This window comes from Dromaius novaehollandiae, chromosome 17 (assembly GCF_036370855.1).
Source record: "Dromaius novaehollandiae isolate bDroNov1 chromosome 17, bDroNov1.hap1, whole genome shotgun sequence".
NCBI classification, from domain to species: domain Eukaryota; kingdom Metazoa; phylum Chordata; class Aves; order Casuariiformes; family Dromaiidae; genus Dromaius; species Dromaius novaehollandiae.
Window position 1 is genome coordinate 7656286 of NC_088114.1, and position 18388 is coordinate 7674673.

The window sequence follows — 18388 nt, forward strand, 5'->3', positions numbered from 1 at the left end:
TGTATCAGTTTTTCTCCATAATAATGTGTTTATTATTAGCTGAAAAAAGCCAAACCAACACCTCCCCCACCCCCCGCCAAAAACCCCCTGAGCATCATATTTATGTTGCATGTAGTGCCTTTACTCTCCAAGCTGAGTCTGGCTATTTGCCAAGTATTTCAGTTCCCAGAGGACTTTGTGAGGTTATTTCAGAGTTGAAATACTTATCCTCTGTAACAAGACTGATGGGATTTTAAAGTGGGGGGCTTTGGCCACTCAAATCCATAAATATTTAAAGCTGAAAACCTCAGCTTATGGCAGCTGTGCTCATTGCTGGGGCCAGTTCTCATGCCTCAGCCGGGGGCTTCCCTGGCTTTCACAACCCACCCGTCCCCAGGCTCAGCCAGCCCTTGAGGCCCTTTCTGTTTTGCTGCTAGAAAGAAAAGCAGAAGGAAAAAAAAAAAGAGTAAGGTGGCTGGAGCAGTTTTCACATGACAAAGTCATGGAAATGCCTGGATTAAAAGAAAAAGCATCTCAGATGAGACCTAGAATTTAACATCTTAAGAAGCACAATAAAGTTGTCAAGAGGAGACTCATCTTTGCTTGTGACTTTAAGGCACGACAGGCGTCTGTGTTACAAAAGGTTCTGCCTTCCACAGCCCCTTGTAGCCAGAAGGGAATATCCAGCCCATAATCCAGAGGGCTTTTCTGAAATGCAGCCTTCTGATCTATTAAGAATGAGATTTTTCACCCTTCCCCACCCAGTTTAATAAGAAAATGCCCATGCATCGCTGGGCCAGAGGGGCAGGGGGCAGGGATCAGGGATCAGGGATCAGGGATCAGGGATCAGGGATCAGGGATCAGCCCTGTGGCTCAGGTGCAGCTTGTCTGCGGGATGCACTGTATCAGCACTGGGTTACGGAGCTGCTTTTCTTCCCACCGCTCCCAGGTGGAGCTGCCTTTCCTTCGCAGATGGTGGCTGGGAGCAGGCAAGTCCCAGGCTGTCCCAGGCCCTGCTGCCTTGCTTCTTCCACCTCCGCTGCCAGGTGAGTGTGGTGTCGGAGCAGGTGCTGAGCCGGCGCTGCCCGAGGCGGCAGTCAGCTGGGGGACGCCTTGCCCGGGGAGAGGCGGCTGATCCTGGCTCTCCACCATCCCGGTAAGCTCAGCGCTGCGGGTCACTTGCTTGCTTTCCCCTGATGTTTCGGGGGGGGGGAACTGGCTGTCCCGTGGGGGTTGGCTCAGGACAGGGGAGGATATAGGAGAGCCAGAAGCAAGGAGCACATGGCAGAGGAAGAGTCTATTAGAGGTGTCTGGGCTAAGAATAGGAATGAGTGTGGAAGCTGGATGGTAGTGTGGGGGATTCCTGTCGGGATGTGCTAAGGCTGTAAACTGGGAAACAGAGGGGCTGTCTCTGGCTCTTCTGCAATGTGAGTGATCACTGGCCTCGTGGTACTAACAAAATTACTACAAGAGCTGCCAGAGCAGTTCCTGTCCTCTGCCTAAGCTTCTGGTCTCAGTTAAAAACAAAAACAAAAAAAAATCAAAAAACCCAAACTTCTCCCTAGATTTCTTTATCCTGCCAACAGTGAAAGCCTACCTCAGCACTGGGTTGCTAGCTCTGTAGTTTCATCAGAGCAGTCTGGGCTTTGTGCTTGGTGACAGAGAAGGACCTGTCATTTTAAACAGCTTTCAGCTTGACTGCACACTCAAAACAGTCAAAAAATGAGACCCAGGCCTGGCTTTCCCTGGGATAGCAGTCTGCCTCTCGGAGCCACTTTCAGCAGGCATGGTTTGGCAGGGGGAATAGCTGGCCCGTTGCATTAGCAATGAGGCCGCTTTGTTGCGGTGAAGACAAAACTCCACGAGCTTTGTAAAGAATTGCTTGAAGATTTATGGGTTGTGCTGCTCGGAGTGTAGTGACTTGTTTCTGGACTTCGTGTGAGGAAATGCACGTCCTGGGGAGAGGCCTTCCTACTCCACATCTGACAAGCCAGACTGAACCAATGTGCTCTGCAGCTGGAGACCTTGCGAGCAAAAGGGTCTCTTGTGCTTGAGATCAGACATTGTGTTCTTGTCCCTCAGAATGAGGAGAGATTTTGGGAGGACAGCTGGTGACCGCAGAAGCCTCTCTGTTTGCCGCGCCCCTCCACTGAGTTTTAAAGAAAAACGCTTTATTTGCCACATCTGCTGTACCGCAGGAACAGCCAAGCCTGGAGGATGGTCCCTGGTGTGTGCTTTCCCCGTGGAGTCGGACAGGGAGCTTGGTGGCTACACGGCAACTCGGTGACAACGTCTCCTTCCTCTGCCCAGCCAGTGTGAAGAAATCAGTTCTGGTTCTGGATCTGTGGCTAGCTTTGTCTGGGGGAACAAGAAAAGTGTAGTCTTCGTGTGGAGACTTGTCAGTTATGACCTCTCTTCAAGCACCAAGCCCATTTCACATCCTGCAACTCCTCTGTTCCGGGGAACTCGCCCTCCTGCCCCAGGCTGACGTAGCTGCCGCCCATACGCAGCACACAGCAGCGCCCGGACATCAGCGAGGAGAGTGCTGCGGGACGTGCCGGGACGTCAGCAAGGAGAGTGCTGCGGGACGTGTTTGCTTGTTTTTGACGTTGCCAGGTAATGGAGCAACTCTGGCCAACGAGCGCGTGCTGTGATGAAGCTGGCTGCACCTTGAAACCCTGCCTTTGCACAGAGCTCCCGGGGAGGGGTTTCCACGCAAGCAGCGGTAACTCTTTGTCCCAGTTACTTGCTTTGCTGTGCCAGAACTTATGTGAAATGTCATCGTTGTTTACTGTATTTTTCTGAGCGCACAAAAGTGAAAGGCTTGGTGTTTTCCAGCAGTTACCTACTTTAACCTGCCCTCTTTCCTCTGCTGTGTTCATCTGCCCTTTCTCCTCATCTGCTGCCATGGAGTTCTGCTCCCCATCGCAGATGCACAGGTCAGACTGGAGTCAATCCCCTCTTCGGAAAGAAGATCCTGGAGCTCTGTAGGCACTGGTGGTTGGAGAGCTCTTCGTACCTCTGCTTCTTCCTCCCTGTTGGCAGTGCCAGTGACCACCACCTATTACAGGGTATCATGACCTCAGCCCTGGGTCATGAGGCTTGGAAATCCTGCATCGTGTCTAGTAAACCTGATAGTCTGACCTGGGGATTTGAGGCCGGGCGACAGCAGGACTGCAGTGATTGGGGAACAGTTACAGAAGAGAGATCTGCATGACATGGAGTCTGGCAGATGTCTGTGGTGCTGCTTTGAAGTCTCTGTCCAGATGTGTCTGCTGGGCAGCAGCACAGTTTCCAGCTGCAATGAAAATATGTCTAAAGAAACCATGAAGAGGACCGGAGCAGTTTGGTAGTGATTCTGGATGCTCAGCTGGCTCTTTCTCCAGAGGCAGCCATGCAGGGGGGTGAATTCCTACGTGTAACTGCAGTGCTTTTTCCAGCCCTGTGCCACAGGCGGGCGTAGCCGTCTGACCTCCCAGGGAGAGGGCACTTCTAGTGCCCAGCGAGAGGCTGCACAGCACTCCCGTGCCTGACCTTCCCATGGCCTCTTGCAGGGCACGGGGCCCTGTGACGGGGCTCTCGGGGTGTCCTTGCCCCGCGAAGGCACCTTGCAGCCTGGCGGGGCTGCAGAGGCTGCGGTGTGGCCCTCCGGCCAGGCAAGGGGGAGGCCCAGCTCTGGATCTGCGGTAGGCAGGAACGCAGCATGTCCAGTAAGTGAGACTTCACGCAGAGTCCTGGACCCAGCCTCACCATCACTCTGTGGCTTCCCCTGTTAACTCACCCTACTCACTGCCCAGGCCTGCAGAGGGGCTCTGTCCTGCGGTGAGTGCTTCTGAAGTGGGTGAAGGCCGCTATATAGGTAGTGAGCCCTGTTCCTGGGGCTCGGGGCAGCTTGAAAGGGGAAGCTGGATGGAGATCCTGTCCTAGTCTCATAAGAAACACCAGTGCCTCATGTAGGCTGCTGAGCCTCGACCTGAACGAGGGGGCTGACAGCAGCTTGCCAAGAATGCACTTCCTTCATCCCTGTCGGCTCTGGAAGGCTTTCGTGGAGATGTACACCCAGGATAAACAAGTGAGATCAGAAAGCCCCTAAGCAAGAGCTGTGCTCAGGCGAGTAGAGTTTTGCAAGGCCCACGCTAATCCTAGTCTGCAAAGCGCAGGCCAAACACTCCCCTGTGTTTACGGGAGTGAAGTCCCTTCCCCTCGGTCCCTGCCCCTTCGAGGGTGCTGGTGGCAGCTGGGCTGCGCAGCGCCGAGCACTCCTCCTCCCGCCTGCCTGCCGGGGGGCCAAGCTCGCTGCTGCCGGGGACGTCTGCCGCTACGTAGCTGCGTTCTGGCAGCACGAGGCAGTGGAGCCTGAATGTTATTCTTAACCCTTAGGTCAAGCAAGGTAGCAGTGACATAATGGAAGAACTTTGTTCCGCGCACTCCGTCACCGCAGCCGCGAAGTGCGGTTTATCTCGGCTGCCCTGCTGAGAGCGTACCAAGACTCGTCGCTCCCTCCGTTGCTGTGAAGGGGAATGGCCCCAGCACTTCTGCTCGCTGGCACAAGCCATTTCTCCCAGCAAAGTGAAACGTGCTTTCTCCACACATTGCCAAAGGCGATCTGGTTATATGGTGCTGTCCACCCAGCTGGGAGCCAGACCGGCGTCCTTGCCTCCCGCGCTGCTGCCCGCGCAGGGCTCTGCCTTCGCCCTGCCGCCCCGGTGCCTTCGGCGCGGGCAGAATGAAGCGCTCCTGGCTGTGCGAGCCGGCGTGCTCGCAGGCCGGGCAAAGCCGCTCGGGGGTAACTTCTCTCTTTCCATGAGCGTCCGGAGAGCGACGCTGACAAGAGGCTGACTCTGCAAGTGCTTGATGCAAGAGATGTTGATCCTTTAGTAAATCCTGTCTCCTCGGGTCCCAACAGGAGTCTGCCAAAAGCAAATAGGCTTGGCAAATATCTGAAGGGGCCATCGTACAGGCTCCTGTGGCCCTCTCTGCCACGTTCCCAAAGTGTAACAGATGCTCCTGGAAGTGCACCAGCGCTCCAACTCCATCCCGAGCCTTGTGAGCACGTGAGGATTTAGGGTTTTAGTTCACATCTGCTCCCTACTTACTTTTCTGTGTCACTAAGGCTGAGCAAACAAATTCCACCAAAAGGCATCGCTGGGTGGTTGTCTGCCTGTCCTTGTGATGTGTTTACATACGTGCTATCTCCGCTTTGTTTGGGCTAGGCAGGACTGCGCAGGTGTGTGCATTTGAGTTGCTGGGGGTGTAACCGCACTGCAGAGAGAAAGTGCAAGTATCGCTCTGTGTCAGGCGCCAGGACTCTGGCCTCACTTGAACCCAGCTGCTGAAGCATGCGAGCGTAGACGCATGCGATGTGCTCCAGCAGATGCTCGGAAATAATTCAAGCGCAGATCAGTGAATATCCATCACACCACCGGAGTCTCCAAGGCGGGTACTCCGGGTTGCTGTTCCCAGCTCTGCAGAAGCAGCTCAGCTGCAGCAGGGCACCAGTTTCTGCAGCTGTTGCGTCTGTTTGACACCCTCCTTCTGCGCAGAGTGGCCAAGATGATGTCCTGCCCTTTGAGGACTGAAGTCCTCATCACAGACAATTGACCTCCTCCCATTTGGGCTTGTACACTGTGAGTTCTTGTATTTGCCGTCGGACTCTGCCTCCTTCATTTTTTTTTCCCATTTGCAATCATGAGTGCCGAGGAGGTTTCTGTCTCTCTGTCTCTGTCTCTCTCTCTCCCTCTTTTTTTATTTTATTTTATTTATTTATTTTATTCATTTAATGCCCAGGCAAAAACCTAAATTCAGTAGCAAGGAAAAAAATGCTTAATTAGGGTGTGGCGAGCAGTTGGAAAAGTATTAAAAATTGACTCCAATCTTGCCCTTTATGCCAGCTGCAAGCTCTGTAATTAGCCCTGTATTCTGAACTGGAGAACAGCAGCCCGTTGTGATTTACCGGCTAAATCCGGCGGCACGAGCGAGAGCGGCGTAGCGGCCGCCCGGGGAGACAGTGCCGCCGTTGTCGCTCCTCGGCCGAGGCCTCGGCTCGCGCGCGAGTGCAAGTCGTTAACCTCTGCGGAGGGCAGCTCACCCGCGGGCTCTCCCCCGCGTCCCCCTCCGCGGGACGGGAGCCGGGCGAGCAGAGCGCCGGGCCGGCAGGCCGCGTTGGTTTTTCCGCAGGCTGCTAGATCGTGTCAGCGCTATCAGTGAAACCAAGTCTCCTCATGGCCTCTCGGTCTGCAGGGGATAAAGGCCTCGTCTCCTAGGCCCGTGTTTTGGGGACGGGGGAACATCTTGCATGGATTTCCGCAGAGCCAAATGCGAGGTGACCGCGTATTACTACTTATAACGGCAAACTAGCCCTGCGCGTCACTCCGGTGCCGTGTGCTGGGCCCCACAGATGGGCCTCAAACGCCGAGGGAGCCGCGCTGCCCGTGGGGACTGGCCGGCCGCCCCAAGGCTGGGGAGCTGCTGCCACGCGCGTGGCTGGGGCAGCGCCCTGCCGTGCTCCTCCCGCCCTCGCCCTGGAAGAAAGACGGGAAAACTGAAATAACAGTGGGAAAACGCCGTTATTTTGAAGGCTGCTGCTTGTCTTGGCTGATGCTTTATTCCCTCCAAAGGGGATGTGACTTGCCAGCCCTCACCGGGCTGCAGCAGTTCGGAGGTCGGCCCAGGTTTGGACCATCTGGATTTTTTGCTCAGATCTGGGACCTTTTGGTAGTTGGTTCAGCTCTGCCCACACACCCACAAGCAGAGGATTTGCCCACTGGCCTTTCTGCCCTGTGCTGCTCTTCACGATAAACAACCACCCTTGATCTCTACCCTGATAAGACTCCAGGAAGCAACTAGCCCTGGTGTGATAAAACTGGCCACGCTGGTGCTCCAGCCCCGCGCACGTAGGCAACGCGCTGGAAATAACATCTGCCGCTGCTCTGCGCTGCGCTCGGCTCATGCCAGGCCGTGTCTCTATTGCTTCTCCTGTCCTAGCAAAAACAAATGCTATCTGCTCACATGTCCGTGGCAAGAGCCCTGCCAGGAACAAAGAGAAGTTCAAATATTTGTGTTCACTTGTTGCTTTTTCCATTCAGACAATAAGTGACAAGCTTAAGCAAAATCCGCTTCTGCCAAGTGCGGAATTTCCATCGTACCAGCTCCAGCTTCGCAACCTCACCAAGATGAAACACCTGCAATTAGCAGCTGGGTTTTAATCTGGGGGAATGAATAATGAGCATGACTGAAATAAGGCCTTAAAAAAAAAAAAAAAAAAAAAAGTCCTCAGATTTTCTCTGTGTTAAATGAAGCCTCTGGTCTTTGTGTGCTGTTTCCCGCAGAACTGCGTTTTCACCATCAATCCTGGAGCTCTGCCTCCGCTTTCCACCCTAGTGCCTGGGACTGAAGCTGGCTAACAATTAATTCATAAGCGTCACATCTGCGCTTCTTAGTATCCGGGAGGCTGCAGTGCTTCAACACGTGGTAAACCCAGGTACGGAAGGGTGAAACAGTATAGTTTGAACTGACTCAGAAGAGGAGCTGCGCTGCTGTCACTGGGCCTATTGAAAACTAGGGCAATAAAGGGGAAGGTATGATCCAGCCCTCCGGGGATGCACCTGCCAACCCACCAGCAACAGGGGACGTGGAAGTCTGACCACCCCCTGCCCCGGCTACAGCAGTACGGCAATATTACGTGGGGTAAACTCTGTTTTAATACAGAGGGACAAGGTGAACGAGAGTCAAAGCAACGACAGAGATTTTCTTTGCCTTGTCTTGTTGAACTAGATGCCGCATAAGTACCCAGGAGTTGAATCTCTGCCGTTTGAGACATCCTAAGAAGCCTGCGTGGCTTTGTCTTGTGGACTCTCCTTGCCTCCGTGCAACTTGATGGTGTTGTTGCTTCAAGAGCAGGACTCGGTAACAGAGGAGTCGATAGTGGGTGTTTCTGCCCTGGGGACTAGTTTGTACTCTACCTGGGTCACTTCTGTGTTACGTGCTGATGACACTGGCTGTAAACTAAGTTGGGAACCTTTCCATTTTTTGGTAGGCTATGCAACCATGCGTGGGTTTTTTTGTTTGGGTTTTTTTTGCAAATTCTTGCAAAAATGATGCAATCTGCGGTAAGGCTTGATCTCTGACCAGATGGCATGTGTCAATAGCCCAGGCTTGGGGAGCTGCATGTGTTGTTCTTGTGTGGGGGGGTTTTTTATTTTCTTTCCCCTCTTTGTGGACTTCAGGCTCTTTCTCTATAGTACTGTGGATCCTCTGTTGCACCTGGAGCATCCCAGCCCTGCCAGCCCTTCCTAGCATCAGCCTGGACTGGGCAGCTTCCTTTGCTTGACTGATTGCCTCTGAAACTTAAAGGAATGACTCTTCAGACTGAAATATGTTCTGTAATTACTTTCTCTTTGTACTATACTTTGAAAGATCTCTTTAGTGTTTAATTTTACACAACATGTAGTACTCCTCTAACTTCTATATTATAACATCAAGTTTAATGATCTCTGTCTGGGATAACTGAGAACTTAAAAATCTCAAGAGCTTCAGTAAAAACTAGTGTCAGAGACAAGGCTTCTTCTGGCCTTTTGATCATACTCATTGCATGCAATAGAGAGAAGAAGCACTGTTTAAGCCTGCTCCAGCTGCTCTCCATTTCCAAAAAGGATGAGTTTTGGCAGGCTCTTTAAGCTGCCTCCTTCTTAGGCCACTTCTGAGATCACGTAAGAGCCGAGGAATCTCCCAGTAGCCTCCTTCGCTAAGTGCTCAGCTCTGTTTTGCTTCTAGGCTCACAGTCTGACACTTGATAGTCATGCCTATCAGAGATGTAATAAAAGTATGTATTTAAAAGTAGGTATTCCAGGCACACAGTAAAAAGTGGGTAAACTCTATGTTGTCCCAATTAGAAATGTTGAAATTCAGTTCATCTGCGTTCACTCTTAACTGTGCCTGACCCTAACGTCCCCTTCGTGGCACATTTGAGGAGTGAAGTAGCAGAGTACTAAATTCTGCATGATCTTTAGATCTTTAGCACTGGCCCGGGGTGAAGGTCAAAGGCACAAGGCTACAGGGAGATAACTTTGCCAAATATCTTTCCTTTTTCTGACATAAATACATGAAACTTAGGCTTAAAACACACCCACTAGACAGGTTGCATATATTAATGTCTCTAAAAATGGTTGATTGATAACAGCTTTTGCAATCAGCACAGCCAGTACGGTTAGAAACTTCCTGGAAAACACATGTACACGGCAAACCCATTACAATGAGTTGCATGATAAGAGGCATTACACTTTAATGAAGTTAGTGCATAAACATCAGAGGCCTTGGTTTCTTGGATAACAGCAAATAAAAGCAGACGTTATGTAAATCAGCAATATAAGTCAGTCACTGACTGCGCAGCCAGAAAATAAGTTTAATGCTGGCTCTAATCATTGCCCACGGTGAACTTAGAACATCCTCATTACTCATGTTCTCCCAAAATTTGCACCTCTTCTCCCCTGCCAGGGGCAGCCAGGCTGGTATTTCGGCTACCTGGTAGTCTACCCGCCCGGCGGTTCTTCAGTCGCGCTTGCAGCCTCTGGAGCTCCAGGGAGGAGGCATTTCAGCTGAGATAGCCTAACGCTGGTAAGTCTGGTGTTAAAAGCTAAAGAGCTGCCAAGAGCTTTGCTAAAGAAAAGCAATGAATGGCCAGCCTAGGGCCAGAATGTGATGCGCTATTTAGCGTGTATCAGCAGGGATGCTAAATAATTCCCCGCTTCTGCGGCACGTAGTGGTGCCTGTACGCGGCTGGTGCCGTGCTGGTAGCCGGCGAGAGCCGGGAGGTTTCCTGTGTGATGCAGACGGCACATGGCTCTCCTGTGTCATGAGGGAACCGGCTAAATCATTATAGGGAGGACACTTGATTCATTATGTAACAACAGATCCTCTGTGATTCAGACAAGAGTATGCTTACGTTGGTAATGCGGTATAATTTGCTCTGGGGCCTATTTGCATGTGGCCTTGCTAACTGAATCCAACCACAAAGCAGCTCTCTGATCAGATGAGGCAGCTTGCTCTGGCACTGGTGGGTCTGTGGGTTGCACCTCATCCTCAGTTACGGCGCTGACTTTCAGTGGTGGATGTTGTTTGTGCTTTGATTGTATCTAGTGTATTTTTTGTTTCTGGGTTTTCCTACATGCAGTTAGGAGATATGTGGGGCTGGGTATCCTATTTCGACATAGAGTGACTCTTCTTCTGAAGCTCGCTGTAAGAAAAGTTAAGCATCACATTTACAAAGACATAATCCTCCCAGCTCTCATCCATATGCAACGACCAGAATGAGGTATGTGTGCATGGGAGAAAATGAGTGTGCGCCTTGCTACGGCTGTTCCTCCTACTCACGTCTAATGGCTGGTTCTGTCAGTGCCTTATGTAACAGTCTATAACCGTAAAGGTATCAGCAGAGTTTTTTTATCATGGCCTTAATTTGGTGTCCTGTGACACCTTAACCTGATGCCACAGTGGTTACACACATCTTTCGAGTCACATCTCTTCCTCAGCATGCTGGCTAGCCTTAAGCAGATCCTCAGAGTGGCTGAGTCTAGTCTTGAAGCATATGACCTGACAAATAGGAAGTGCCTGTAGTGTATTTCATGAAAGATGCTATATTAGTTTAAGATTGCTGATAGAAAAATCTATTTCTAAATATAAAACTCGAGATCTGAAGGAAGTTATGCCAAACAAATCCTAGTTTTACAAACTATAGAATAATGTCATCATCAAAAAAATAAAGCAGCTTTCTTAAAACAAATAGTTGAAGTGTTCCTGTCTTTCACTTGAATGTCATTTAAACTGTATTCTTTTGCCTGTTTTTCCCCTTATCCACCATATGTAGCTTCTAAAGAAGAAAATCTCTATTAACTTGTAATCAGTATTGTTGGAATAATACAGGATGTGTTATTATTTAAACCAAAATGACTGCAATGTTTTAAATGGGGAATGTGTTGCACTGCTCCCTGAATGTAAGTCTGCATTATTATGCCTATACAAGAGGATTCAAGCAGGTCATTAGGATCCCAGAAATGTTAAATGTCAGATTGAGACCAAGTACCACATTAAAAATAATGGGGAGCTTTCCCTTGTGAAGTCCCCCAGTTAACAAGCCGTCCCCGGCCAAACCCTTTGTGCTCCTCTGGAGTTTATACCTGTTCAACTCATATCATCCCAGGCCCTCTATGGCCTCCGTTACTGCAGTCTACCACAAAATCCTGCAATATTCAATGTATTTCATCCTCTCTGCTCTCCAACTCCACTCATCCCTTTTTACAGAGAGGACAGACGTGTAGAGGGGTTAGAGACGTTTGTCGACAATCTGATTTACCAACATGATCATACCGTTACAGCTGCACAGGCAGACAAGCTATTTACCCAGAGTTTCCTAGGAAATTCATTGTAAAGCAACTTGAATCTGCATTTCCGAAGTCCTGAGTTGATTCAGACCCCCCCCTGCAATGGAGACCATGGGGTCAGCTCCAGAGCAGACTACTCCTGATACAGAGTTAGGCAAATGTATAATATTTTGGCAGAAGGGGGCCAGTTAACCCGCTTACGGTATTTTATCATGTAGTTCATTTCAGGCTATATTCTGGTGTCTATTCACCTAGTTAATTTTGTTTATTTGCACTGGCATGAAAGGGAACTGCATTTAAATGCAAACTGGTATTAATAGTTTATTGCATCTGTTTTTTTTCTGTAATTGGATTATATTAATACCGCTATTCAAGCCTAGAAGCTGCAAAAAGTGTCCTGTCCTAATTACATAACCTCAGCTGAGGCACTTCGTTAATAAGTGAGTTGATAAAACTCTTTCTTATGAGTTTCTCAATTGTCAAAAAGGAGATGTTGCTGTCCTGCTTAATACACTGTGTTGATTTTAAACAGGTTCTTGTCAACCAACAAGCCAATAGGGTTTTTTTTTCTCTTTTGTTTTGTTAGGTTAATCCATGAGTCATGGAACATTTGACTAAAATCTAATGAGTCATGGAAAACCTCTATAGCGCTGAATGATCTTGTCCAGCGCTGCTGGGATGGGTGTCTTCCAAATGCCTGGATATACATCATGATTGCATCCCATAACGTTTTACAGTGTCAATAAAAATGAAGTTCTCTGCTGGGAAACACTGGGGTTAACCCGGCTTTATTAGCTGAAGAACTCATCCAGCTTGTACCTAGCCCTGGGGAGCATTCGCCATGGACGGGGAGCTCCTAAACTGCAGTTAGCATTTTTTTCTGTTACTTTCCTTCAGATATTTATTGTCTTGTCTTTGTTAGTGATTGTAGCTTGTTGCATTTGACAAAGGGCAAATGACATGAGGGCTGCTTTGCTGAGACACATACATCTCTGATCTTTAATTGGATGTAACTGTTATCGTTATTGCATTATAGTCACTGTCAAAATCAAGTAGTACAGAAATTAGGTCTTTAAAGACCTTGCCATTCAGACAGATGAGAGAAAGGAAAAGAGGAACAGACAGAAACCTAGGGGAATTAAATACTAAACTAAACACTGTTCAGAAATGTAGCTCTGGTTTGTCAGGAGGGAAGTCTGTGGCCAGGTATCTTCAATCCCAACCAAGTGCTTCAGCCAAACTGTGTTTCTGGGCAATTGCTGTGTGAATTCATTGAGTAGAGAGCTCACAGAGATGTGCAAAAAGAGGGAAAGAAATTCCAAATTCAGGTTGAAACTAACCGCTTTATTTCCCTGTCTCCCTTGCCTTAAATCTTCCCTTTTGCTGCAGGGCAGTAAGTGCTGGAGTACAAATATGGGCAGGTCTGACATCTTAGCAGATCAGTGATTTTTTTTTTTCTTTTTTTTTCATGAAGTGCATTTGAAAACACCAAACACCAAGGAAACTTTTCTGATGCTCCACTGAAAACTTTTCTTCCCTGTTACTTGTTGTTGCAGGCTTCTGTGCTGGAGAACTTCTCCTTCTCTGGCTTCCTAGAAATGTGCCGGGACAAGGGATCATTGCTTAGGAGTGTTGCAATGCGTGTACTGACCCCAGCTATTTGTTGATGCAAACAGCAGTGCTCAGAATCACTGTGCATCTGTGCCTAATTTTACATTTCTGTGAAGCAGCCTGTCCTTGTCTGTTGAAAAAGCTGCCTGATAACAGGTGCAGAGGAAGAGTCTGGTTTTAGAGCCGGATTTTTCCCAGGTGCTCTTGCTCTGTAGCAGTAGGAGTCAGAGGGGGAGGATGATCTCCCAGGTCCGCTGGCCGGAGTTAGGAGTAACTGCTCGGCTCCGGGCTTTAGGGAGAGAGTCCAGCCTCTGCCCCAAATCCGTACCCCGAAGATGTGTCACGGAAAGGGGGCAAGAGCTGAACGTTACAGCCTTGCTGAAGGCCACGGACTGACCTTGTCTGTGTTGCTCTGCAGATGTTTGCCTAACCGGGTCCCAAAATGCTGCAGCGATGGCAGCGCTCAGCCCGCCCTGGCAGGCTGCTCCCACCCTTAGCTAACCTCGCAATTAGACATCGGGGGGGAGAGTGCCTCTACTGCCGCTTCGGCTCGTCATTCCGTGTCCTCTCTCCAGTGGACCTGCCTTGCTGTTGCAGCCTAAATAGCTGTGATTTGCACACCTCTCTCTATATGTAGAGAAGTATCATTTCTCCCCTGTCTTTACCTAGTGTGAGTAAGGCCTTGGCTGGCATAATGCTGGCTCAAAACTGTATATTCTACTGGCATACGTGAAAACGTAGACGCATCCAAACAAGTTAGTCATAATGAGAGGAAAGTTTTACCAGCAGTCTCTTCCTGACACCTCTTTCTCATTTAAAACCAAGCTGAAAGCTTGCTAAAGGCATTTACCCATCCTGGGTAGTCTGGACTAGTTTGGAAACACTTTCTTGCACTGAGAAGTTCTTTCTAGACATGATTTCCAGCTCTGTCCTGGAGAAGGAGATGCTCCTTAAAGCCAGGGGTTTCCTCTGCATGAGTCCTGTCCCCACCTCACCCCACGCTTGCCCCTGCCTTCCCTGGGAGAAGTGCAGACTGCAGGCTGAGCAGCCTTCTTCTGGCCTCCTAAACAGATGACTGTAGTTATGGAAGACAAGGGACATGATGCCACTTCTCCTCCTTCCGTGAGGGGAGCAGTTATTGTTAACACAGAGGTCACAGCTGCAAAGGTTTTTGCTAAAACACATGAAAGCTGTTACAGAGGACCCTGTTGAGTGGGTTTTGGAGGGGGCCTGGAGCATGGGTGGGAGCAGAAGCAAGGCCTGCATCCCCTCCCAGCACACTCTTGACCTGGAGGGCCCCATGGATGGCACGGACCCAGCTGTGCTCGCAGAAGAGGAGCAAGGCTGAGGGTGTTGAGGACGGATCTGTTCCTATCTGTGATGGGCATCTCCTCTTGTAAGGAAATGCATGATGATACCTGCTGATTTAAGGACAGGCAGAGTTTGTTTTGGCAAGAGTTAGCTTCCAATTAGCCTGAAAATCCACTGCTGTGAGCGGAGGATTTGCAGACTTCTTATTTATGGCAAACCTCATTTTGATAGGATCAGCTCTTTGACAGGCAGGTGAGGTAATGGGCCTCGACGTGAGCACTGACGGGTTTGAACGCTGAGGACAGCCTTCAGCGCCCGCAGCCCTCGGCCAGCAGCTGAAGTGCATCCGATATTAAAATGCGAGGGGAAACGACGAAGCCCCTTGCCAGAGCACCTTGCTGAGTACATTAAAACACTGCCTTCAATAATTCATAAAATCTGCTCAGCGAGATGGTTATGTATGTGTGGGGAGGCGGGTAATAAAACATCTCCGCCCTGGCCTGCCAGGATAATTGAGTGGCTAGTTAAATCTCCCAACAGCATTAATCAATACTGGGGCCCACAGCGTAAATAAATCCAGAACATAATATGACAGGGCTTTGGAAGTGTGTGGAAAGGATGCCTTCCTCCCTGATACGTAAGGGATGCTGGGTACCACAGCTCTCTACTGGAGCAACTGGTATTATACAGTCAATACTGTGAGCTCCTTCCAGTTTAGTTCAAAAACTCAGTTTTTCCAGCTGTGTTATTGCATGTTTAAGTGTTACCTGTCTAAATCAGCTGTGTGTGTGACATGGGGAAGCTGCTGACTGTGAAAGGTGGGTAGCTGGTTTTAAACTCTGTCACTTAATTGAGTGTCTCCGGTTTCACTGATCAAAGCTGATGTCGGGAGGGGGGCATCCCTCCTGAAGATAAAAGCATTTTGCCAGAGCTATGAAAAGTTGCTTCTGCAGATCTTGAGCGAGGCATGAACAGATACTCTTGACATAGCTTACACCACTGCTGTAGATCTACATAAGTTTTCAGGGCTCCAAATGAATTTACCCGTTTGGCCTTTCTAGGAATGCAACATGACGTTGCTGTGTTCAAAACTCAGGTATGCTGGTGTGATTTTGGTGCAATTCTACCAGTCCGTGTTTTACCCGCCTGTAACTGAGCCAGAATCAAACTTAGTAACAGGCATCTCAAATGGACAAGATTAAGAGGTATAACTTTAATTTTCCATTAGATTCAGCCCACAGCTTGTCTTCAATTCCATTAATGCTAATACTTTTACCACTTAACAGATATTTGTGGACCTATGCGCCTTCCTTCCACCAAGGTTATTTTCAGCCAAGCATGGCACGTTCAGCTCCTTTACTCCTTCCTCATGAACCTGGCAAATATTCCAGCATTCAGGTTAATGTTGGCTCTGCCCAGACATCTGTGGTGACTATGCTTAGCTGTTAGGCAGTGTGTGGAAAGTGAATGTTTAACTTGTTTTAACGTGTCTGAGTTTGAATTAGATTTTGAACCTGCATGAATACAGTATCTGCTTTTAGTACAGACGTGTTCTGAAATCAAGCCATTCCCAATCATTCCTGCTACTTCTCTCTGAACTCATGCTAGTTTGTCCATTTTTTCGCTACAAAATACTGAGAATAATTTTCTAGTGGCAATGCACCCATTTCCGTGAGGAAAATTAATTCTCCTGCAGCAGCACTACCTCCGTTTGCACCTATAAACATGTCACATGCAAGTTAAAGCTCATTTTAAAGGCTTAAGCTAGCACATTTCATTCCATGTAAAGAAGAGATGCATGATCAATTAACAGGCAGTAACAGGCACATGCAGTATCTCATTAAGTCACAGCGTGCTCATGTGCCCGAGGCTCGTAGTTCAGCATTTCTCTTCCTCCAAAAACACCAATTTGTTTTCCTGGGCCCTTTCTGCCTCTATGAGACAGTAATCATCGCTGAAATGAGATTACAAAGGAGCCTTGGAGATTCCCTCGGTGTCTACCAGAAATTTGATTTCAAAATTGAGATAGAGAGTGAAGGAAAGAACTTGTTCTTTACAGTTGTATCTGGCCAAGGGTTTCCTCACCCCTCCCAGATACGGTGGTTTAACTCTGTGGGTGATCGCTGTGAGGCTTCTGGTCTCTCATCAGATGCTGTTGGAAATAGTGGGATGGAGTCACTGAACTAGAAAAGCAACAACATTAGGATCTCGGAGGAGATAGCTGTCTGGCCCTCAGCTGATGCTTGTAGTAGCCAGAGCTGTCTAGAAAGGCATTAAAAAGCCTGTCACACATGTGGCACATGTTCTGTGTGACAGGTGAGCGCAGATCTTTCCTCTGCTACACAGGAGCAAATACAAATGTCACTTGTCAGAGAAGACATGGTCAAATGGGTACATCCTGCTTTTTGGGTATGTTGGGAGGAGACTGAAGCCTCATGTCTGTGTCCGTGGAAGCTCTGGCACCCCCAGCACAGTACATGCACCAGCAAGCAGCTTAGTATGCACTCGCCCTCCCGAGCACCTATCCAGCTGCCAAGGCAGGTGTTGCAGTCCAAAATGAGCCCTAAGCTGCTACAGGTACCAGGTTACCGGTATAAGAGTTAGCTGGTTTCAAACCCATGCAGTTGTAGCTACGTGAGATTCAGCCACACCTGGAGCTACAGCTGGATAGGTGCACGTATAATTTATTCCATAGGCTGAACTGTGATAAAAACGATTTAGTCCTAGATAGAAATCTTTATTCTGTCCCAATAGCTGGTTTGGCTGTTCCTGCATAATTCTCTTGTCTTGCTGTAGCTTTAACCAATTATACAGTATAGAGATGGTGTCAGAGATGTCTGTATCATACCTCCGTAGCCCTATGAGGTAAGGAGGGCACTCCTGGGGATTCCTGTGAATAGAAACAGCTGTATTTATGACCACTGATTAAAAGGTGGTATTGGAAATGAGTATCGTCTTCAAGTTATCAGGAATCCTTCTTGAAGTTTGTAAGTGCTGCCTCCTTGCTTTGTCTTCACATGTGAATTACAAAAAGGAATAACGTGGCATTAACTTGCAAAAGAATTTCAATAAAATACTCTAAGGTTTCCCACAGTTGGATGTACATTTATATTTTTCTCCACCCATTGTAGATCTCAGCAGTAGATCTTCCCCCACTCATGTTTTGTGTTAGTAAATTGGATTATATATTCTGTCCCCTCAAAGATGAATGCCTCCCTCTGAGAAAGCACTTGGATACGTGGTGGTGGTAGTACTTACATCATTAGCAAATGGGAGACTGTGGGAGGAGAACAGAATTTGCATGTGTTGGATGTCGGCCTAGATGTACTCTCACTAAATTCCAGACACCAGGCAGAATTGGTAGTACATAAGTATTTAATCAGCAAACCACAGAAAAATTTTTGGGAATCCTACTTTTAATTAAAAAACTGTTTAGCCCTCTTTGTTCCAAAATGTACAAAACTTTTGCTGATACCATGTGTCTGCAGAGTGCTCTCCAAATATCTCAAAATTGTATCTGCTGTCATGTGGCATTACGCTGTTAGTAGTCCTTGAGTAAGTTTTTAAAGTTTTTATATCTGTGTAAAAGTTTGCTTACTGTTGAAATCTATCCTATTTCAGACAGATTTGAGAACCGTATAATTGCTACAAATGTAAGCTGTCAGGACAAAGATTGTGTCATGCTTCATGTGTGCACATGGCATCTAGCACAACTTGGTCTTGATCCTTGTACAGACCCCTGAGCACCTTCAAAATTGTGCTACTCTGCAGCTCCAGTTATTCACTAGAGAGATACCCAGGGAGTCTTCAGACTTCTTTATAAGCAAATCCACTTTATAATCGAATCCTTTAAGAATAAAAATAAAATAAAATGTCAGCGGAGAGGAGGCTCACTTTGCCGCCTGGTTCTGTATGCTCCTGTAAAAGTGCATGCTGAAAGCTTCCTTAGGGCCTATGTTTAATCAAACCCTATTTAAGCTAAACATTTTTTTTCACAGCCATCAGCATGTGGAGGAACAAGCAAGCACATGCAGTACAGAACAAAGAACATTCATCAGTGTGATATTTTGGCCTCTAACTGAACAGCATTTGTATCCACTTCCTTATTTGCT

General features: G+C 48.3%; 1 long non-coding RNA gene across 1 annotated transcript; it reads left to right on the forward strand.

Moving 5' to 3' along the window:
- Positions 1 to 2194: 2194 nt before the first annotated feature.
- On the forward strand, positions 2195 to 10907 carry LOC135330203 (uncharacterized). Its single transcript, XR_010392044.1, has 2 exons — positions 2195 to 7459; positions 7753 to 10907. It is a non-coding gene; the product is annotated as an uncharacterized LOC135330203 (long non-coding RNA).
- The last annotated feature ends 7481 nt before the right edge of the window (positions 10908 to 18388 follow it).